Raw genomic sequence first — 20,387 nt, 5'->3', positions numbered from 1 at the left:
AGCTCAGCGGTAGAGCATTCGCCTGCAGATCGAGAGGTCTTTGGTTCAAACCCGAGTTCCCCCTGTAACAGCACGGATCATTGCCTTTATTTTAGTAAATTAGTCATTACGGTTATGAACAAGGGAGAATAGCTCAGTGGTAGTGCATTCGACTGCAGATCGAGAGGTCCTTGGTTCAAACCAGAGTTCCCCCTGTAACAGCACGGATCATTGCCTTTATTTTAGTTAATTCGACATTACGGTTAGGAACAAGGGGGAATAGCTCAGTGGTAGAGCATTCGACTGCAGATCGAGAAGTCCTTGGTTCAAACCCGAGTTCCCCCTGTAACAGCACGGATCATTGCCTTTATTTTAGTTAATTAGACATTACGGTTATGAACAAGGGGGAATAGCTTAGTGGTAGAGCATTCTACTGCAGATAGAGAGGTCTTTTTTCCAAACCCGTGTTCCCCCTGTAACAACACGGATCATTGCCTTATTTTAATTAATTAGTCATTACGGTTATGAACAAGGGGGAATAGCTCAGTGGTAGAGCATTCGACTGCAGATCGAGAAGTCCTTGGTTCAAACCCGAGTTCCCCCTGTAACAGCACGGATCATTGCCTTTATTTTAATTAAATAGTCATTACGGTTATGAACAAGGGGGAATAGCTCAGCGGTAGAGCATTCGCCTGCAGATCGAGAGGTCCTTGGTTTAAACCCGAGTTCCCCCTGTAACAGCACGGATCATTGCCTTTATTTTAGTTAATTAGACATTACGGTTATGAACAAGGGGGAATAGCTCAGCGGTAGAGCATTCGACTGCAGATCGAGAGGTCCTTGGTTCAAACCAGAGTTCCCCATGTAACAGCACGGATCACTGCCTTTATTTTAGTTAATTCGACATTACGGTTAGGAACAAGGGGGAATAGCTCAGTGGTAGAGCATTCGACTGCAGATCGAGAAGTCCTTGGTTCAAACCCGAGTTCCCCATGTAATATCACGGATCATTGCCTTTATTTTAGTTAATTAGTCATTACGGTTATGAACAAGGGGGAATAGCTCAGCGGTAGAGCATTCGCCTGCAGATCGAGAGGTCTTTGGTTCAAACCCGAGTTCCCCCTGTAACAGCACGGATCATTGCCTTTATTTTAGTAAATTAGTCATTACGGTTATGAACAAGGGGGAATAGCTCAGTGGTAGAGCCTTCGACTGCAGATCGAGAGGTCCTTGGTTCAAACCAGAGTTCCCCCTGTAACAGCACGGATCATTGCCTTTATTTTAGTTAATTAGACATTACGGTTATGAACAAGGGGGAATAGCTCAGCGGTAGAGCATTCGACTGCAGATCGAGAGGTCCTTGGTTCAAACCAGAGTTCCCGCTGTAACAGCACGGATCATTGCCTTTATTTTAGTTAATTAGACATTACGGTTATGAACAAGGGGGAATAGCTCAGCGGAAGAGCATTCGCCTGCAGATCGAGAGGTCCTTGGTTTAAACCCGTGTTCCCCATGTAACATCACGGATCATTGCCTTTATTTTAGTTAATTCGACATTACGGTTAGGAACAAGGGGGAATAGCTCAGCGGTAGAGCATTCGCCTGCAGATCGAGAGGTCTTTGGTTCAAACCCGAGTTCCCCCTGTAACAGCACGGATCATTGCCTTTATTTTAGTAAATTAGTCATTACGGTTATGAACAAGGGGGAATAGCTCAGTGGTAGTGCATTCGACTGCAGATCGAGAGGTCCTTGGTTCAAACCAGAGTTCCCCCTGTAACAGCACGGATCATTGCCTTTATTTTAGTTAATTCGACATTACGGTTAGGAACAAGGGGGAATAGCTCAGTGGTAGAGCATTCGACTGCAGATCGAGAAGTCCTTGGTTCAAACCCGAGTTCCCCCTGTAACAGCACGGATCATTGCCTTTATTTTAGTTAATTAGACATTACGGTTATGAACAAGGCGGAATAGCTCAGTGGTAGAGCATTCTACTGCAGATAGAGAGGTCTTTTTTCCAAACCCGTGTTCCCCCTGTAACAGCACGGATCATTGCCTTTATTTTAATTAATTAGTCATTACGGTTATGAACAAGGGGGAATAGCTCAGTGGTAGAGCATTCGACTGCAGATCGAGAAGTCCTTGGTTCAAACCCGAGTTTCCCCTGTAACAGCACGGATCATTGCCTTTATTTTAATTAAATAGTCATTACGGTTATGAACAAGGGGGAATAGCTCAGCGGTAGAGCATTCGCCTGCAGATCGAGAGGTCCTTGGTTTAAACCCGAGTTCCCCCTGTAACAGCACGGATCATTGCCTTTATTTTAGTTAATTAGACATTACGGTTATGAACAAGGGGGAATAGCTCAGCGGTAGAGCATTCGACTGCAGATCGAGAGGTCCTTGGTTCAAACCAGAGTTCCCCATGTAACAGCACGGATCACTGCCTTTATTTTAGTTAATTCGACATTACGGTTAGGAACAAGGGGGAATAGCTCAGTGGTAGAGCATTCGCCTGCAGATCGAGAGGTCTTTGGTTCAAACCCGAGTTCCCCCTGTAACAGCACGGATCATTGCCTTTATTTTAGTAAATTAGTCATTACGGTTATGAACAAGGGGGAATAGCTCAGTGGTAGAGCCTTCGACTGCAGATCGAGAGGTCCTTGGTTCAAACCAGAGTTCCCCCTGTAACAGCACGGATCATTGCCTTTATTTTAGTTAATTAGACATTACGGTTATGAACAAGGGGGAATAGCTCAGCGGTAGAGCATTCGACTGCAGATCGAGAGGTCCTTGGTTCAAACCAGAGTTCCCCATGTAACAGCACGGATCACTGCCTTTATTTTAGATAATTCGACATTACGGTTAGGAACAAGGGGGAATAGCTCAGTGGTAGAGCATTCGCCTGCAGATCGAGAGGTCTTTGGTTCAAACCCGAGTTCCCCCTGTAACAGCACGGATCATTGCCTTTATTTTAGTAAATTAGTCATTACGGTTATGAACAAGGGGGAATAGCTCAGTGGTAGAGCCTTCGACTGCAGATCGAGAGGTCCTTGGTTCAAACCAGAGTTCCCCCTGTAACAGCACGGATCATTGCCTTTATTTTAGTTAATTAGACATTACGGTTATGAACAAGGGGGAATAGCTCAGCGGTAGAGCATTCGACTGCAGATCGAGAGGTCCTTGGTTCAAACCAGAGTTCCCCATGTAACAGCACGGATCACTGCCTTTATTTTAGTTAATTCGACATTACGGTTAGGAACAAGGGGGAATAGCTCAGTGGTAGAGCATTCGCCTGCAGATCGAGAGGTCTTTGGTTCAAACCCGAGTTCCCCCTGTAACAGCACGGATCATTGCCTTTATTTTAGTAAATTAGTCATTACGGTTATGAACAAGGGGGAATAGCTCAGTGGTAGAGCCTTCGACTGCAGATCGAGAGGTCCTTGGTTCAAACCAGAGTTCCCCCTGTAACAGCACGGATCATTGCCTTTATTTTAGTTAATTAGACATTACGGTTATGAACAAGGGGGAATAGCTCAGCGGTAGAGCATTCGACTGCAGATCGAGAGGTCCTTGGTTCAAACCAGAGTTCCCCATGTAACAGCACGGATCACTGCCTTTATTTTAGATAATTCGACATTACGGTTAGGAACAAGGGGGAATAGCTCAGTGGTAGAGCATTCGACTGCAGATCGAGAAGTCCTTGGTTCAAACCCGAGTTCCCCATGTAACATCACGGATCATTGCCTTTATTTTAGTTAATTAGTCATTACGGTTATAAACAAGGGAGAATAGCTCAGCAGTAGAGCATTCGCCTGCAGATCGAGAGGTCCTTGGTTTAAACCCGAGTTCCCCCTGTAACAGCACGGATCATTGCCTTTATTTTAGTTAATTCGACATTACGGTTAGGAACAAGGGGGAATAGCTCAGTGGTAGAGCATTCGACTGCAGATCGAGAGGTCCTTGGTTCAAACCCGAGTTCCCCCTGTAACAGCACGGATCATTGCCTTTATTTTAATTAATTATTCATTACGGTTATGAACAAGGGGGAATAGCTCAGCGGAAGAGCATTCGCCTGCAGATCGAGAGGTCCTTGGTTCAAACCCGAGTTCCCCCTGTAACAGCACGGATCATTGCCTTTATTTTAGTTAATTAGACATTACGGTTATTAACAAGGGAGAATAGCTCAGCAGTAGAGCATTCGCCTGCAGATCGAGAGGTCCTTGGTTTAAACCCGTGTTCCCCATGTAACATCACGGATCATTGCCTTTATTTTAGTTAATTAGTCATTACGGTTATAAACAAGGGAGAATAGCTCAGCAGTAGAGCATTCGCCTGCAGATCGAGAGGTCCTTGGTTTAAACCCGAGTTCCCCCTGTAACAGCACGGATCATTGCCTTTATTTTAGTTAATTCGACATTACGGTTAGGAACAAGGGGGAATAGCTCAGTGGTAGTGCATTCGACTGCAGATCGAGAAGTCCTTGGTTCAAACCCGAGTTCCCCCTGTAACAGCACGGATCATTGCCTTTATTTTAGTTAATTAGACATTACGGTTATGAACAAGGGGGAATAGCTCAGTGGTAGAGCATTCTACTGCAGATAGAGAGGTCTTTGGTCCAAACCCGTGTTCTCCCTGTAACAGCACGGATCATTGCCTTTATTTTAGTTATTTAGACATTACGGTTATGAACAAGGGGGAATAGCTCAGCGGTAGAGCATTCGACTGCAGATCGAGAGGTCCTTGGTTCAAACCAGAGTTCCCCATGTAACAGCACGGATCACTGCCTTTATTTTAGATAATTCGACATTACGGTTAGGAACAAGGGGGAATAGCTCAGTGGTAGACCATTCGACTGCAGATCGAGAGGTCCTTGGTTCAAACCCGAGTTTCCCCTGTATCAGCACGGATCATTGCCTTTATTTTAGTTAATTAGAAATTACGGTTATAAACAAGGGAGAATAGCTCAGCAGTAGAGCATTCGCCTGCAGATCGAGAGGTCCTTGGTTTAAACCCGAGTTCCCCCTGTAACAGCACGGATCATTGCCTTTATTTTAGTTAATTCGACATTACGGTTAGGAACAAGGGGGAATAGCTCAGTGGTAGAGCATTCGACTGCAGATCGAGAGGTCCTTGGTTCAAACCCGAGTTCCCCCTGTAACAGCACGGATCATTGCCTTTATTTTAATTAATTAGTCATTACGGTTATGAACAAGGGTGAATAGCTCAGCGGAAGAGCATTCGCCTGCAGATCGAGAGGTCCTTGGTTCAAACCCGAGTTCCCCCTGTAACAGCACGGATCATTGCCTTTATTTTAGTTAATTAGACATTACGGTTATTAACAAGGGAGAATAGCTCAGCAGTAGAGCATTCGCCTGCAGATCGAGAGGTCCTTGGTTTAAACCCGTGTTCCCCCTGTAACAGCACGGATCATTGCCTTTATTTTAATTAATTAGTCATTACGGTTATGAACAAGGGGGAATAGCTCAGCGGTAGAGCATTCGCCTGCAGATCGAGAGGTCCTTGCTTCAAACCCGAGTTCCCCCTGTAACAGCACGGAGCATTGCCTTTATTTTAATTAATTAGTCATTACGGTTATGAACAAGGGGGAATAGCTCAGCGGTAGAGCATTCGCCTGCAGATCGAGAGGTCCTTGGTTCAAACCCGAGTTCCCCCTGTAACAGCACGGATCATTGCCTTTATTTTAGTTAATTAGACATTACGGTTATGAACAAGGGAGAATAGCTCAGCAGTAGAGCATTCGCCAGCAGATCGAGAGGTCCTTGGTTTAAACCCGTGTTCCCCTGTAACAGCACGTATCATTGCCTTTATTTTAGTTAATTAAACATTACGGTTATGAACAAGGGGGAATAGCTCAGTGGTAGAGCATTCTACTGCAGATAGAGAGGTCTTTGGTCCAAACCCGTGTTCCCCCTGTAACAGCACGGATCATTGCCTTTATTTTAGTTAATTAGACATTACGGTTATGAACAAGGGGGAATAGCTCAGTGGTAGAGCATTCTACTGCAGATAGAGAGGTCTTTGGTCCAAACCCGTGTTCCCCCTGTAACAGCACGGATCATTGCCTTTATTTTAGTTAATTCGACATTACGGTTAGGAACAAGGGGGAATAGCTCAGTGGTAGAGCATTCGACTGCAGATCGAGAAGTCCTTGGTTCAAACCCGAGTTCCCCCTGTAACAGCACGGATCATTGCCTTTATTTTAGTTAATTAGACATTACGGTTATGAACAAGGGGGAATAGCTCAGTGGTAGAGCATTCTACTGCAGATAGAGAGGTCTTTTTTCCAAACCAGTGTTCCCCCTGTAACAGCACGGATCATTGCCTTTATTTTAATTAATTAGTCATTACGGTTATGAACAAGGGGGAATAGCTCAGCGGTAGAGCATTCGCCTGCAGATCGAGAGGTATTTGGTTCAAACCCGTGTTCCCCCTGTAACAGCACGGATCATTGCATTTATTTTAGTTAATTCGACATTACGGTTAGGAACAAGGGGGAATAGCTCAGTGGTAGAGCATTCGACTGCAGATCGAGAGGTCCTTGGTTCAAACCCGAGTTCCCCCTGTAACAGCACGGATCATTGCCTTTATTTTAATTAATTAGTCATTACGGTTATGAACAAGGGGGAATAGCTCAGCGGTAGAGCATTCGCCTGCAGATCGAGAGGTCCTTGGTTCAAACCCGAGTTCCCCCTGTAACAGCACGGATCATTGCCTTTATTTTAATTAATTAGTCATTACGGTTATGAACAAGGGGGAATAGCTCAGCGGTAGAGCATTCGCCTGCAGATCGAGAGGTCTTTTTTCCAAACCCGTGTTCCCCCTGTAACAGCACGGATCATTGCCTTTATTTTAGTTAATTAGACATTACGGTTATGAACAAGGGGGAATAGCTCAGCAGTAGAGCATTCGCCTGCAGATCGAGAGGTCCTTGGTTTAAACCCGAGTTCCCCCTGTAACAGCACGGATCATTGTCTTTATTTTAGTTAATTAGTCATTACGGTTATAAACAAGGGAGAATAGCTCAGCAGTAGAGCATTCGCCTGCAGATCGAGAGGTCCTTGGTTTAAACCCGAGTTCCCCCTGTAACAGCACGGATCATTGCCTTTATTTTAGTTAATTCGACATTACGGTTAGGAACAAGGGGGAATAGCTCAGTGGTAGAGCATTCGACTGCAGATCGAGAGGTCCTTGGTTCAAACCCGAGTTCCCCCTGTAACAGCACGGATCATTGCCTTTATTTTAATTAATTATTCATTACGGTTATGAACAAGGGGGAATAGCTCAGCGGAAGAGCATTCGCCTGCAGATCGAGAGGTCCTTGGTTCAAACCCGAGTTCCCCCTGTAACAGCACGGATCATTGCCTTTATTTTAGTTAATTAGACATTACGGTTATTAACAAGGGAGAATAGCTCAGCAGTAGAGCATTCGCCTGCAGATCGAGAGGTCCTTGGTTTAAACCCGTGTTCCCCATGTAACATCACGGATCATTGCCTTTATTTTAGTTAATTAGTCATTACGGTTATAAACAAGGGAGAATAGCTCAGCAGTAGAGCATTCGCCTGCAGATCGAGAGGTCCTTGGTTTAAACCCGAGTTCCCCCTGTAACAGCACGGATCATTGCCTTTATTTTAGTTAATTCGACATTACGGTTAGGAACAAGGGGGAATAGCTCAGTGGTAGTGCATTCGACTGCAGATCGAGAAGTCCTTGGTTCAAACCCGAGTTCCCCCTGTAACAGCACGGATCATTGCCTTTATTTTAGTTAATTAGACATTACGGTTATGAACAAGGGGGAATAGCTCAGTGGTAGAGCATTCTACTGCAGATAGAGAGGTCTTTGGTCCAAACCCGTGTTCTCCCTGTAACAGCACGGATCATTGCCTTTATTTTAGTTATTTAGACATTACGGTTATGAACAAGGGGGAATAGCTCAGCGGTAGAGCATTCGACTGCAGATCGAGAGGTCCTTGGTTCAAACCAGAGTTCCCCATGTAACAGCACGGATCACTGCCTTTATTTTAGATAATTCGACATTACGGTTAGGAACAAGGGGGAATAGCTCAGTGGTAGACCATTCGACTGCAGATCGAGAGGTCCTTGGTTCAAACCCGAGTTTCCCCTGTATCAGCACGGATCATTGCCTTTATTTTAGTTAATTAGAAATTACGGTTATAAACAAGGGAGAATAGCTCAGCAGTAGAGCATTCGCCTGCAGATCGAGAGGTCCTTGGTTTAAACCCGAGTTCCCCCTGTAACAGCACGGATCATTGCCTTTATTTTAGTTAATTCGACATTACGGTTAGGAACAAGGGGGAATAGCTCAGTGGTAGAGCATTCGACTGCAGATCGAGAGGTCCTTGGTTCAAACCCGAGTTCCCCCTGTAACAGCACGGATCATTGCCTTTATTTTAATTAATTAGTCATTACGGTTATGAACAAGGGGGAATAGCTCAGCGGAAGAGCATTCGCCTGCAGATCGAGAGGTCCTTGGTTCAAACCCGAGTTCCCCCTGTAACAGCACGGATCATTGCCTTTATTTTAGTTAATTAGACATTACGGTTATTAACAAGGGAGAATAGCTCAGCAGTAGAGCATTCGCCTGCAGATCGAGAGGTCCTTGGTTTAAACCCGTGTTCCCCCTGTAACAGCACGGATCATTGCCTTTATTTTAATTAATTAGTCATTACGGTTATGAACAAGGGGGAATAGCTCAGCGGTAGAGCATTCGCCTGCAGATCGAGAGGTCCTTGCTTCAAACCCGAGTTCCCCCTGTAACAGCACGGAGCATTGCCTTTATTTTAATTAATTAGTCATTACGGTTATGAACAAGGGGGAATAGCTCAGCGGTAGAGCATTCGCCTGCAGATCGAGAGGTCCTTGGTTCAAACCCGAGTTCCCCCTGTAACAGCACGGATCATTGCCTTTATTTTAGTTAATTAGACATTACGGTTATGAACAAGGGAGAATAGCTCAGCAGTAGAGCATTCGCCAGCAGATCGAGAGGTCCTTGGTTTAAACCCGTGTTCCCCTGTAACAGCACGGATCATTGCCTTTATTTTAGTTAATTAAACATTACGGTTATGAACAAGGGGGAATAGCTCAGTGGTAGAGCATTCTACTGCAGATAGAGAGGTCTTTGGTCCAAACCCGTGTTCCCCCTGTAACAGCACGGATCATTGCCTTTATTTTAGTTAATTAGACATTACGGTTATGAACAAGGGGGAATAGCTCAGTGGTAGAGCATTCTACTGCAGATAGAGAGGTCTTTGGTCCAAACCCGTGTTCCCCCTGTAACAGCACGGATCATTGCCTTTATTTTAGTTAATTCGACATTACGGTTAGGAACAAGGGGGAATAGCTCAGTGGTAGAGCATTCGACTGCAGATCGAGAAGTCCTTGGTTCAAACCCGAGTTCCCCCTGTAACAGCACGGATCATTGCCTTTATTTTAGTTAATTAGACATTACGGTTATGAACAAGGGGGAATAGCTCAGTGGTAGAGCATTCTACTGCAGATAGAGAGGTCTTTTTTCCAAACCAGTGTTCCCCCTGTAACAGCACGGATCATTGCCTTTATTTTAGTTAATTAGACATTACGGTTATGAACAAGGGGGAATAGCTCAGCGGTAGAGCATTCGCCTGCAGATCGAGAGGTCCTTGCTTCAAACCCGAGTTCCCCCTGTAACAGCACGGAGCATTGCCTTTATTTTAATTAATTAGTCATTACGGTTATGAACAAGGGGGAATAGCTCAGCGGTAGAGCATTCGCCTGCAGATCGAGAGGTCCTTGGTTCAAACCCGAGTTCCCCCTGTAACAGCACGGATCATTGCCTTTATTTTAGTTAATTAGACATTACGGTTATGAACAAGGGAGAATAGCTCAGCAGTAGAGCATTCGCCAGCAGATCGAGAGGTCCTTGGTTTAAACCCGTGTTCCCCTGTAACAGCACGGATCATTGCCTTTATTTTAGTTAATTAAACATTACGGTTATGAACAAGGGGGAATAGCTCAGTGGTAGAGCATTCTACTGCAGATAGAGAGGTCTTTGGTCCAAACCCGTGTTCCCCCTGTAACAGCACGGATCATTGCCTTTATTTTAGTTAATTAGACATTACGGTTATGAACAAGGGGGAATAGCTCAGTGGTAGAGCATTCTACTGCAGATAGAGAGGTCTTTGGTCCAAACCCGTGTTCCCCCTGTAACAGCACGGATCATTGCCTTTATTTTAGTTAATTCGACATTACGGTTAGGAACAAGGGGGAATAGCTCAGTGGTAGAGCATTCGACTGCAGATCGAGAAGTCCTTGGTTCAAACCCGAGTTCCCCCTGTAACAGCACGGATCATTGCCTTTATTTTAGTTAATTAGACATTACGGTTATGAACAAGGGGGAATAGCTCAGTGGTAGAGCATTCTACTGCAGATAGAGAGGTCTTTTTTCCAAACCAGTGTTCCCCCTGTAACAGCACGGATCATTGCCTTTATTTTAATTAATTAGTCATTACGGTTATGAACAAGGGGGAATAGCTCAGCGGTAGAGCATTCGCCTGCAGATCGAGAGGTATTTGGTTCAAACCCGTGTTCCCCCTGTAACAGCACGGATCATTGCATTTATTTTAGTTAATTCGACATTACGGTTAGGAACAAGGGGGAATAGCTCAGTGGTAGAGCATTCGACTGCAGATCGAGAGGTCCTTGGTTCAAACCCGAGTTCCCCCTGTAACAGCACGGATCATTGCCTTTATTTTAATTAATTAGTCATTACGGTTATGAACAAGGGGGAATAGCTCAGCGGTAGAGCATTCGCCTGCAGATCGAGAGGTCCTTGGTTCAAACCCGAGTTCCCCCTGTAACAGCACGGATCATTGCCTTTATTTTAATTAATTAGTCATTACGGTTATGAACAAGGGGGAATAGCTCAGCGGTAGAGCATTCGCCTGCAGATCGAGAGGTCTTTTTTCCAAACCCGTGTTCCCCCTGTAACAGCACGGATCATTGCCTTTATTTTAGTTAATTAGACATTACGGTTATGAACAAGGGGGAATAGCTCAGCGGTAGAGCATTCGACTGCAGATCGAGAGGTCCTTGGTTCAAACCCGAGTTCCCCCTGTAACAGCACGGATCATTGCCTTTATTTTAGTAAATTAGTCATTACGGTTATGAACAAGGGGGAATAGCTCAGTGGTAGTGCATTCGACTGCAGATCGAGAGGTCCTTGGTTCAAACCAGAGTTCCCCCTGTAACAGCACGGATCATTGCCTTTATTTTAGTTAATTCGACATTACGGTTAGGAACAAGGGGGAATAGCTCAGTGGTAGAGCATTCGACTGCAGATCGAGAAGTCCTTGGTTCAAACCCGAGTTCCCCCTGTAACAGCATGGATCATTGCCTTTATTTTAGTTAATTAGACATTACGGTTATGAACAAGGGGGAATAGCTCAGTGGTAGAGCATTCTACTGCAGATAGAGAGGTCTTTTTTCCAAACCCGTGTTCCCCCTGTAACAGCACGGATCATTGCCTTTCTTTTAATTAATTAGTCATTACGGTTATGAACAAGGGGGAATAGCTCAGTGGTAGAGCATTCGACTGCAGATCGAGAAGTCCTTGGTTCAAACCCGAGTTCCCCCTGTAACAGCACGGATCATTGCCTTTATTTTAATTAAATAGTCATTACGGTTATGAACAAGGGGGAATAGCTCAGCGGTAGAGCATTCGCCTGCAGATCGAGAGGTCCTTGGTTCAAACCCGAGTTCCCCCTGTAACAGCACGGATCATTGCCTTTATTTTAGTTAATTAGACATTACGGTTATGAACAAGGGGGAATAGCTCAGCGGTAGAGCATTCAACTGCAGATCGAGAGGTCCTTGGTTCAAACCAGAGTTCCCCATGTAACAGCACGGATCACTGCCTTTATTTTAGTTAATTCGACATTACGGTTAGGAACAAGGGGGAGTAGCTCAGTGGTAGAGCATTCGGCTGCAGATCGAGAAGTCCTTGGTTCAAACCCGAGTTCCCCATGTAATATCACGGATCATTGCCTTTATTTTAGTTAATTAGACATTACGGTTATGAACAAGGGGGAATAGCTCAGCGGTAGAGCATTCGACTGCAGATCGAGAGGTCCTTGGTTCAAACCAGAGTTCCCCATGTAACAGCACGGATCACTGCCTTTATTTTAGTTAATTCGACATTACGGTTAGGAACAAGGGGGAATAGCTCAGTGGTAGAGCATTCGACTGCAGATCGAGAAGTCCTTGGTTCAAACCCGAGTTCCCCATGTAACATCACGGATTATTGCCTTTATTTTAGTTAATTAGTCATTACGGTTATGAACAAGGGGGAATAGCTCAGCGGTAGAGCATTCGCCTGCAGATCGAGAGGTCTTTGGTTCAAACCCGAGTTGCCCCTGTAACAGCACGGATCATTGCCTTTATTTTAGTAAATTAGTCATTACGGTTATGAACAAGGGGGAATAGCTCAGTGGTAGTGCATTCGACTGCAGATCGAGAGGTCCTTGGTTCAAACCAGAGTTCCCCCTGTAACAGCACGGATCATTGCCTTTATTTTAGTTAATTCGACATTACGGTTAGGAACTAGGGGGAATAGCTCAGTGGTAGAGCATTCGACTGCAGATCGAGAGGTCCTTGGTTTAAACCCGAGTTCCCCCTGTAACAGCACGGATCATTGCCTTTATTTTAGTTAATTCGACATTACGGTTAGGAACAAGGGGGAATAGCTCAGTGGTAGAGCATTCGACTGCAGATCGAGAGGTCCTTGGTTCAAACTCGAGTTCCCCCTGTAACAGCACGGATCATTGCCTTTATTTTAATTAATTATTCATTACGGTTATGAACAAGGGGGAATAGCTCAGCGGAAGAGCATTCGCCTGCAGATCGAGAGGTCCTTGGTTCAAACCCGAGTTCCCCCTGTAACAGCACGGATCATTGCCTTTATTTTAGTTAATTAGACATTACGGTTATTAACAAGGGAGAATAGCTCAGCAGTAGAGCATTCGCCTGCAGATCGAGAGGTCCTTGGTTTAAACCCGTGTTCCCCATGTAACATCACGGATCATTGCCTTTATTTTAGTTAATTAGTCATTACGGTTATAAACAAGGGAGAATAGCTCAGCAGTAGAGCATTCGCCTGCAGATCGAGAGGTCCTTGGTTTAAACCCGAGTTCCCCCTGTAACAGCACGGATCATTGCCTTTATTTTAGTTAATTCGACATTACGGTTAGGAACAAGGGGGAATAGCTCAGTGGTAGTGCATTCGACTGCAGATCGAGAAGTCCTTGGTTCAAACCCGAGTTCCCCCTGTAACAGCACGGATCATTGCCTTTATTTTAGTTAATTAGACATTACGGTTATGAACAAGGGGGAATAGCTCAGTGGTAGAGCATTCTACTGCAGATAGAGAGGTCTTTGGTCCAAACCCGTGTTCTCCCTGTAACAGCACGGATCATTGCCTTTATTTTAGTTATTTAGACATTACGGTTATGAACAAGGGGGAATAGCTCAGCGGTAGAGCATTCGACTGCAGATCGAGAGGTCCTTGGTTCAAACCAGAGTTCCCCATGTAACAGCACGGATCACTGCCTTTATTTTAGATAATTCGACATTACGGTTAGGAACAAGGGGGAATAGCTCAGTGGTAGACCATTCGACTGCAGATCGAGAGGTCCTTGGTTCAAACCCGAGTTTCCCCTGTATCAGCACGGATCATTGCCTTTATTTTAGTTAATTAGACATTACGGTTATAAACAAGGGAGAATAGCTCAGCAGTAGAGCATTCGCCTGCAGATCGAGAGGTCCTTGGTTTAAACCCGAGTTCCCCCTGTAACAGCACGGATCATTGCCTTTATTTTAGTTAATTCGACATTACGGTTAGGAACAAGGGGGAATAGCTCAGTGGTAGAGCATTCGACTGCAGATCGAGAGGTCATTGGTTCAAACCCGAGTTCCCCCTGTAACAGCACGGATCATTGCCTTTATTTTAATTAATTAGTCATTACGGTTATGAACAAGGGGGAATAGCTCAGCGGAAGAGCATTCGCCTGCAGATCGAGAGGTCCTTGGTTCAAACCCGAGTTCCCCCTGTAACAGCACGGATCATTGCCTTTATTTTAGTTAATTAGACATTACGGTTATTAACAAGGGAGAATAGCTCAGCAGTAGAGCATTCGCCTGCAGATCGAGAGGTCCTTGGTTTAAACCCGTGTTCCCCCTGTAACAGCACGGATCATTGCCTTTATTTTAATTAATTAGTCATTACGGTTATGAACAAGGGGGAATAGCTCAGCGGTAGAGCATTCGCCTGCAGATCGAGAGGTCCTTGCTTCAAACCCGAGTTCCCCCTGTAACAGCACGGAGCATTGCCTTTATTTTAATTAATTAGTCATTACGGTTATGAACAAGGGGGAATAGCTCAGCGGTAGAGCATTCGCCTGCAGATCGAGAGGTCCTTGGTTCAAACCCGAGTTCCCCCTGTAACAGCACGGATCATTGCCTTTATTTTAGTTAATTAGACATTACGGTTATGAACAAGGGAGAATAGCTCAGCAGTAGAGCATTCGCCAGCAGATCGAGAGGTCCTTGGTTTAAACCCGTGTTCCCCTGTAACAGCACGGATCATTGCCTTTATTTTAGTTAATTAAACATTACGGTTATGAACAAGGGGGAATAGCTCAGTGGTAGAGCATTCTACTGCAGATAGAGAGGTCTTTGGTCCAAACCCGTGTTCCCCCTGTAACAGCACGGATCATTGCCTTTATTTTAGTTAATTAGACATTACGGTTATGAACAAGGGGGAATAGCTCAGTGGTAGAGCATTCTACTGCAGATAGAGAGGTCTTTGGTCCAAACCCGTGTTCCCCCTGTAACAGCACGGATCATTGCCTTTATTTTAGTTAATTCGACATTACGGTTAGGAACAAGGGGGAATAGCTCAGTGGTAGAGCATTCGACTGCAGATCGAGAAGTCCTTGGTTCAAACCCGAGTTCCCCCTGTAACAGCACGGATCATTGCCTTTATTTTAGTTAATTAGACATTACGGTTATGAACAAGGGGGAATAGCTCAGTGGTAGAGCATTCTACTGCAGATAGAGAGGTCTTTTTTCCAAACCAGTGTTCCCCCTGTAACAGCACGGATCATTGCCTTTATTTTAATTAATTAGTCATTACGGTTATGAACAAGGGGGAATAGCTCAGCGGTAGAGCATTCGCCTGCAGATCGAGAGGTATTTGGTTCAAACCCGTGTTCCCCCTGTAACAGCACGGATCATTGCATTTATTTTAGTTAATTCGACATTACGGTTAGGAACAAGGGGGAATAGCTCAGTGGTAGAGCATTCGACTGCAGATCGAGAGGTCCTTGGTTCAAACCCGAGTTCCCCCTGTAACAGCACGGATCATTGCCTTTATTTTAATTAATTAGTCATTACGGTTATGAACAAGGGGGAATAGCTCAGCGGTAGAGCATTCGCCTGCAGATCGAGAGGTCCTTGGTTCAAACCCGAGTTCCCCCTGTAACAGCACGGATCATTGCCTTTATTTTAGTTAATTAGTCATTACGGTTATGAACAAGGGGGAATAGCTCAGCGGTAGAGCATTCGCCTGCAGATCGAGAGGTCTTTTTTCCAAACCCGTGTTCCCCCTGTAACAGCACGGATCATTGCCTTTATTTTAGTTAATTAGACATTACGGTTATGAACAAGGGGGAATAGCTCAGCGGTAGAGCATTCGACTGCAGATCGAGAGGTCCTTGGTTCAAACCCGAGTTCCCCCTGTAACAGCACGGATCATTGCCTTTATTTTAGTAAATTAGTCATTACGGTTATGAACAAGGGGGAATAGCTCAGTGGTAGTGCATTCGACTGCAGATCGAGAGGTCCTTGGTTCAAACCAGAGTTCCCCCTGTAACAGCACGGATCATTGCCTTTATTTTAGTTAATTCGACATTACGGTTAGGAACAAGGGGGAATAGCTCAGTGGTAGAGCATTCGACTGCAGATCGAGAAGTCCTTGGTTCAAACCCGAGTTCCCCCTGTAACAGCATGGATCATTGCCTTTATTTTAGTTAATTAGACATTACGGTTATGAACAAGGGGGAATAGCTCAGTGGTAGAGCATTCTACTGCAGATAGAGAGGTCTTTTTTCCAAACCCGTGTTCCCCCTGTAACAGCACGGATCATTGCCTTTCTTTTAATTAATTAGTCATTACGGTTATGAACAAGGGGGAATAGCTCAGTGGTAGAGCATTCGACTGCAGATCGAGAAGTCCTTGGTTCAAACCCGAGTTCCCCCTGTAACAGCACGGATCATTGCCTTTATTTTAATTAAATAGTCATTACGGTTATGAACAAGGGGGAATAGCTCAGCGGTAGAGCATTCGCCTGCAGATCGAGAGGTCCTTGGTTCAAACCCGAGTTCCCCCTGTAACAGCACGGATCATTGCCTTTATTTTAGTTAATTAGACATTACGGTTATGAACAAGGGGGAATAGCTCAGCGGTAGAGCATTCGACTGCAGATCGAGAGGTCCTTGGTTCAAACCAGAGTTCCCCATGTAACAGCACGGATCACTGCCTTTATTTTAGTTAATTCGACATTACGGTTAGGAACAAGGGGGAGTAGCTCAGTGGTAGAGCATTCGGCTGCAGATCGAGAAGTCCTTGGTTCAAACCCGAGTTCCCCATGTAATATCACGGATCATTGCCTTTATTTTAGTTAATTAGACATTACGGTTATGAACAAGGGGGAATAGCTCAGCGGTAGAGCATTCGACTGCAGATCGAGAGGTCCTTGGTTCAAACCAGAGTTCCCCATGTAACAGCACGGATCACTGCCTTTATTTTAGTTAATTCGACATTACGGTTAGGAACAAGGGGGAATAGCTCAGTGGTAGAGCATTCGACTGCAGATCGAGAAGTCCTTGGTTCAAACCCGAGTTCCCCATGTAACATCACGGATCATTGCCTTTATTTTAGTTAATTAGTCATTACGGTTATGAACAAGGGGGAATAGCTCAGCGGTAGAGCATTCGCCTGCAGATCGAGAGGTCTTTGGTTCAAACCCGAGTTGCCCCTGTAACAGCACGGATCATTGCCTTTATTTTAGTAAATTAGTCATTACGGTTATGAACAAGGGGGAATAGCTCAGTGGTAGTGCATTCGACTGCAGATCGAGAGGTCCTTGGTTCAAACCAGAGTTCCCCCTGTAACAGCACGGATCATTGCCTTTATTTTAGTTAATTCGACATTACGGTTAGGAACAAGGGGGAATAGCTCAGTGGTAGAGCATTCGACTGCAGATCGAGAAGTCCTTGGTTCAAACCCGAGTTCCCCCTGTAACAGCACGGATCATTGCCTTTATTTTAGTTAATTAGACATTACGGTTATGAACAAGGGGGAATAGCTCAGCGGTAGAGCATTCGACTGCAGATCGAGAGGTCCTTGGTTCAAACCAGAGTTCCCCATGTAACAGCACGGATCACTGCCTTTATTTTAGTTAATTCGACATTACGGTTAGGAACAAGGGGGAGTAGCTCAGTGGTAGAGCATTCGACTGCAGATCGAGAAGTCCTTGGTTCAAACCCGAGTTCCCCATGTAATATCACGGATCATTGCCTTTATTTTAGTTAATTAGTCATTACGGTTATGAACAAGGGGGAATAGCTCAGCGGTAGAGCATTCGCCTGCAGATCGAGAGGTCTTTGGTTCAAACCCGAGTTCCCCCTGTAACAGCACGGATCATTGCCTTTATTTTAGTTAATTAGACATTACGCTTATGAACAAGGGGGAATAGCTCAGCGGTAGAGCATTCGACTGCAGATCGAGAGGTCTTTGGTTCAAACCCGAGTTCCCCCTGTAACAGCACGGATCATTGCCTTTATTTTAGTAAATTAGACATTACGGTTATGAACAAGGGGGAATAGCTCAGTGGTAGAGCATTCTACTGCAGATAGAGAGGTCTTTTTTCCAAACCCGTGTTCCCCCTGTAACAGCACGGATCATTGCCTTTCTTTTAATTAATTAGTCATTACGGTTATGAACAAGGGGGAATAGCTCAGTGGTAGAGCATTAGACTGCAGATCCAGAAGTCCTTGGTTCAAACCCGAGTTCCCCCTGTAACAGCACGGATCATTGCCTTTATTTTAATTAAATAGTCATTACGGTTATGAACAAGGGGGAATAGCTCAGCGGTAGAGCATTCGCCTGCAGATCGAGAGGTCCTTGGTTTAAACCCGAGTTCCCCCTGTAACAGCACGGATCATTGCCTTTATTTTAGTTAATTAGACATTACGGTTATGAACAAGGGGGAATATCTCAGCGGTAGAGCATTCGACTGCAGATCGAGAGGTCCTTGGTTCAAACCAGAGTTCCCCATGTAACAGCACGGATCACTGCCTTTATTTTAGTTAATTCGACATTACGGTTAGGAACAAGGGGGAGTAGCTCAGTGGTAGAGCATTCGACTGCAGATCGAGAAGTCCTTGGTTCAAACCCGAGTTCCCCATGTAATATCACGGATCATTGCCTTTATTTTAGTTAATTAGTCATTACGGTAATGAACAAGGGGGAATAGCTCAGCGGTAGAGCATTCGCCTGCAGATCGAGAGGTCTTTGGTTCAAACCCGAGTTCCCCCTGTAACAGCACGGATCATTGCCTTTATTTTAGTAAATTAGTCATTACGGTTATGAACAAGGGGGAATAGCTCAGTGGTAGAGCCTTCGACTGCAGATCGAGAGGTCCTTGGTTCAAACCAGAGTTCCCCCTGTAACAGCACGGATCATTGCCTTTATTTTAGTTAATTAGACATTACGGTTATGAACAAGGGGGAATAGCTCAGCGGTAGAGCATTCGACTGCAGATCGAGAGGTCCTTGGTTCAAACCAGAGTTCCCCATGTAACAGCACGGATCACTGCCTTTATTTTAGATAATTCGACATTACGGTTATGAACAAGGGGGAATAGCTCAGCGGTAGATTATTCGCCTGCAGATCGAGAGGTCTTTGGTTCAAACCCGAGTTCCCCCTGTTACAGCACGGATCATTGCCTTTATTTTAGTAAATTAGTCATTACGGTTATGAACAAGGGGGAATAGCTCAGTGGTAGTGCATTCGACTGCAGATCGAGAGGTCCTTGGTTCAAACCAGAGTTCCCCCTGTAACAGCACGGATCATTGCCTTTATTTTAGTTAATTCGACATTACGGTTAGGAACAAGGGGGAATAGCTCAGTGGTAGAGCATTCGACTGCAGATCGAGAAGTCCTTGGTTCAAACCCGAGTTCCCCCTGTAACAGCACGGATCATTGCCTTTATTTTAGTTAATTAGACATTACGGTTATGAACAAGGGGGAATAGCTCAGTGGTAGAGCATTCTACTGCAGATAGAGAGGTCTTTTTTCCAAACCCGGGTTCCCCCTGTAACAGCACGGATCATTGCCTTTATTTTAATTAATTAGTCATTACGGTTATGAACAAGGGGGAATAGCTCAGCGGTAGAGCATTCGCCTGCAGATCGAGAGGTCCTTGGTTCAAACCCGTGTTCCCCCTGTAACAGCACGGATCATTGCCTTTATTTTAGTTAATTCGACATTACGGTTAGGAACAAGGGGGAATAGCTCAGTGGTAGAGCATTCGACTGCAGATCGAGAGGTCCTTGGTTCAAACCCGAGTTCCCCCTGTAACAGCACGGATCATTGCCTTTATTTTAATTAATTAGTCATTACGGTTATGAACAAGGGTTAATAGCTCAGCGGTAGAGCATTCGCCTGCAGATCGAGAGGTCCTTGGTTCAAACCCGAGTTCCCCCTGTAACAGCACGGATCATTGCCTTTATTTTAGTTAATTAGTCATTACGGTTATGAACAAGGGGGAATAGCTCAGCGGTAGAGCATTCGCCTGCAGATCGAGAGGTCTTTTTTCCAAACCCGTGTTCCCCCTGTAACAGCACGGATCATTGCCTTTCTTTTAATTAATTAGTCATTACGGTTATGAACAAGGGGGAATAGCTCAGTGGTAGAGCATTCGACTGCAGATCGAGAAGTCCTTGGTTCAAACCCGAGTTCCCCCTGTAACAGCACGGATCATTGCCTTTATTTTAATTAAATAGTCATTAAGGTTATGAACAAGGGGGAATAGCTCAGCGGTAGAGCATTCGCCTGCAGATCGAGAGGTCCTTGGTTTAAACCCGAGTTCCCCCTGTAACAGCACGGATCACTGCCTTTATTTTAGTTAATTCGACATTACGGTTATGAACAAGGGGGAATAGCTCAGCGGTAGAGCATTCGACTGCAGATCGAGAGGTCCTTGGTTCAAACCAGAGTTCCCCATGTAACAGCACGGATCACTGCCTTTATTTTAGTTAATTCGACATTACGG

General features: G+C 45.0%; 25 non-coding genes across 25 annotated transcripts; all 25 read left to right on the top strand.

The window, feature by feature from the left end:
• Nucleotides 1–252: 252 nt before the first annotated feature.
• On the top strand, nt 253–324 carry TRNAC-GCA (transfer RNA cysteine (anticodon GCA)). The gene has a single exon. It is a non-coding gene; the product is annotated as a tRNA-Cys (tRNA).
• Nucleotides 325–511: 187 nt separating this feature from the next.
• On the top strand, nt 512–583 carry TRNAC-GCA (transfer RNA cysteine (anticodon GCA)). The gene has a single exon. It is a non-coding gene; the product is annotated as a tRNA-Cys (tRNA).
• A 1,228-nt stretch (nt 584–1,811) lies between these two features.
• TRNAC-GCA (transfer RNA cysteine (anticodon GCA)) lies at nt 1,812–1,883 on the top strand. Its single transcript has one exon. It is a non-coding gene; the product is annotated as a tRNA-Cys (tRNA).
• Nucleotides 1,884–3,891: 2,008 nt separating this feature from the next.
• TRNAC-GCA (transfer RNA cysteine (anticodon GCA)) lies at nt 3,892–3,963 on the top strand. The gene has a single exon. It is a non-coding gene; the product is annotated as a tRNA-Cys (tRNA).
• Nucleotides 3,964–5,061: 1,098 nt separating this feature from the next.
• On the top strand, nt 5,062–5,133 carry TRNAC-GCA (transfer RNA cysteine (anticodon GCA)). Its single transcript has one exon. It is a non-coding gene; the product is annotated as a tRNA-Cys (tRNA).
• A 967-nt stretch (nt 5,134–6,100) lies between these two features.
• Nucleotides 6,101–6,172, top strand: TRNAC-GCA (transfer RNA cysteine (anticodon GCA)). The gene has a single exon. It is a non-coding gene; the product is annotated as a tRNA-Cys (tRNA).
• A 318-nt stretch (nt 6,173–6,490) lies between these two features.
• Nucleotides 6,491–6,562, top strand: TRNAC-GCA (transfer RNA cysteine (anticodon GCA)). The gene has a single exon. It is a non-coding gene; the product is annotated as a tRNA-Cys (tRNA).
• A 578-nt stretch (nt 6,563–7,140) lies between these two features.
• Nucleotides 7,141–7,212, top strand: TRNAC-GCA (transfer RNA cysteine (anticodon GCA)). Its single transcript has one exon. It is a non-coding gene; the product is annotated as a tRNA-Cys (tRNA).
• Nucleotides 7,213–8,310: 1,098 nt separating this feature from the next.
• TRNAC-GCA (transfer RNA cysteine (anticodon GCA)) lies at nt 8,311–8,382 on the top strand. Its single transcript has one exon. It is a non-coding gene; the product is annotated as a tRNA-Cys (tRNA).
• Nucleotides 8,383–9,349: 967 nt separating this feature from the next.
• On the top strand, nt 9,350–9,421 carry TRNAC-GCA (transfer RNA cysteine (anticodon GCA)). The gene has a single exon. It is a non-coding gene; the product is annotated as a tRNA-Cys (tRNA).
• Nucleotides 9,422–10,258: 837 nt separating this feature from the next.
• TRNAC-GCA (transfer RNA cysteine (anticodon GCA)) lies at nt 10,259–10,330 on the top strand. The gene has a single exon. It is a non-coding gene; the product is annotated as a tRNA-Cys (tRNA).
• A 318-nt stretch (nt 10,331–10,648) lies between these two features.
• Nucleotides 10,649–10,720, top strand: TRNAC-GCA (transfer RNA cysteine (anticodon GCA)). Its single transcript has one exon. It is a non-coding gene; the product is annotated as a tRNA-Cys (tRNA).
• Nucleotides 10,721–11,038: 318 nt separating this feature from the next.
• TRNAC-GCA (transfer RNA cysteine (anticodon GCA)) lies at nt 11,039–11,110 on the top strand. Its single transcript has one exon. It is a non-coding gene; the product is annotated as a tRNA-Cys (tRNA).
• A 188-nt stretch (nt 11,111–11,298) lies between these two features.
• Nucleotides 11,299–11,370, top strand: TRNAC-GCA (transfer RNA cysteine (anticodon GCA)). The gene has a single exon. It is a non-coding gene; the product is annotated as a tRNA-Cys (tRNA).
• A 188-nt stretch (nt 11,371–11,558) lies between these two features.
• Nucleotides 11,559–11,630, top strand: TRNAC-GCA (transfer RNA cysteine (anticodon GCA)). The gene has a single exon. It is a non-coding gene; the product is annotated as a tRNA-Cys (tRNA).
• Nucleotides 11,631–12,598: 968 nt separating this feature from the next.
• Nucleotides 12,599–12,670, top strand: TRNAC-GCA (transfer RNA cysteine (anticodon GCA)). Its single transcript has one exon. It is a non-coding gene; the product is annotated as a tRNA-Cys (tRNA).
• A 2,267-nt stretch (nt 12,671–14,937) lies between these two features.
• On the top strand, nt 14,938–15,009 carry TRNAC-GCA (transfer RNA cysteine (anticodon GCA)). Its single transcript has one exon. It is a non-coding gene; the product is annotated as a tRNA-Cys (tRNA).
• A 318-nt stretch (nt 15,010–15,327) lies between these two features.
• Nucleotides 15,328–15,399, top strand: TRNAC-GCA (transfer RNA cysteine (anticodon GCA)). Its single transcript has one exon. It is a non-coding gene; the product is annotated as a tRNA-Cys (tRNA).
• Nucleotides 15,400–15,717: 318 nt separating this feature from the next.
• TRNAC-GCA (transfer RNA cysteine (anticodon GCA)) lies at nt 15,718–15,789 on the top strand. The gene has a single exon. It is a non-coding gene; the product is annotated as a tRNA-Cys (tRNA).
• Nucleotides 15,790–15,977: 188 nt separating this feature from the next.
• Nucleotides 15,978–16,049, top strand: TRNAC-GCA (transfer RNA cysteine (anticodon GCA)). Its single transcript has one exon. It is a non-coding gene; the product is annotated as a tRNA-Cys (tRNA).
• A 188-nt stretch (nt 16,050–16,237) lies between these two features.
• Nucleotides 16,238–16,309, top strand: TRNAC-GCA (transfer RNA cysteine (anticodon GCA)). Its single transcript has one exon. It is a non-coding gene; the product is annotated as a tRNA-Cys (tRNA).
• A 968-nt stretch (nt 16,310–17,277) lies between these two features.
• On the top strand, nt 17,278–17,349 carry TRNAC-GCA (transfer RNA cysteine (anticodon GCA)). The gene has a single exon. It is a non-coding gene; the product is annotated as a tRNA-Cys (tRNA).
• A 1,878-nt stretch (nt 17,350–19,227) lies between these two features.
• Nucleotides 19,228–19,299, top strand: TRNAC-GCA (transfer RNA cysteine (anticodon GCA)). Its single transcript has one exon. It is a non-coding gene; the product is annotated as a tRNA-Cys (tRNA).
• Nucleotides 19,300–19,617: 318 nt separating this feature from the next.
• On the top strand, nt 19,618–19,689 carry TRNAC-GCA (transfer RNA cysteine (anticodon GCA)). The gene has a single exon. It is a non-coding gene; the product is annotated as a tRNA-Cys (tRNA).
• A 318-nt stretch (nt 19,690–20,007) lies between these two features.
• On the top strand, nt 20,008–20,079 carry TRNAC-GCA (transfer RNA cysteine (anticodon GCA)). The gene has a single exon. It is a non-coding gene; the product is annotated as a tRNA-Cys (tRNA).
• The last annotated feature ends 308 nt before the right edge of the window (nt 20,080–20,387 follow it).

This window comes from Phalangium opilio, unplaced genomic scaffold (genome assembly GCF_054372755.1).
Source record: "Phalangium opilio isolate 3A_F unplaced genomic scaffold, DU_Popi_V2 ptg000039l_1, whole genome shotgun sequence".
NCBI lineage: Eukaryota > Metazoa > Arthropoda > Arachnida > Opiliones > Phalangiidae > Phalangium > Phalangium opilio.
The sequence above is the reverse complement of the archived record's forward strand: the minus strand, read 5'-3'. Positions and strand labels throughout refer to the sequence as shown.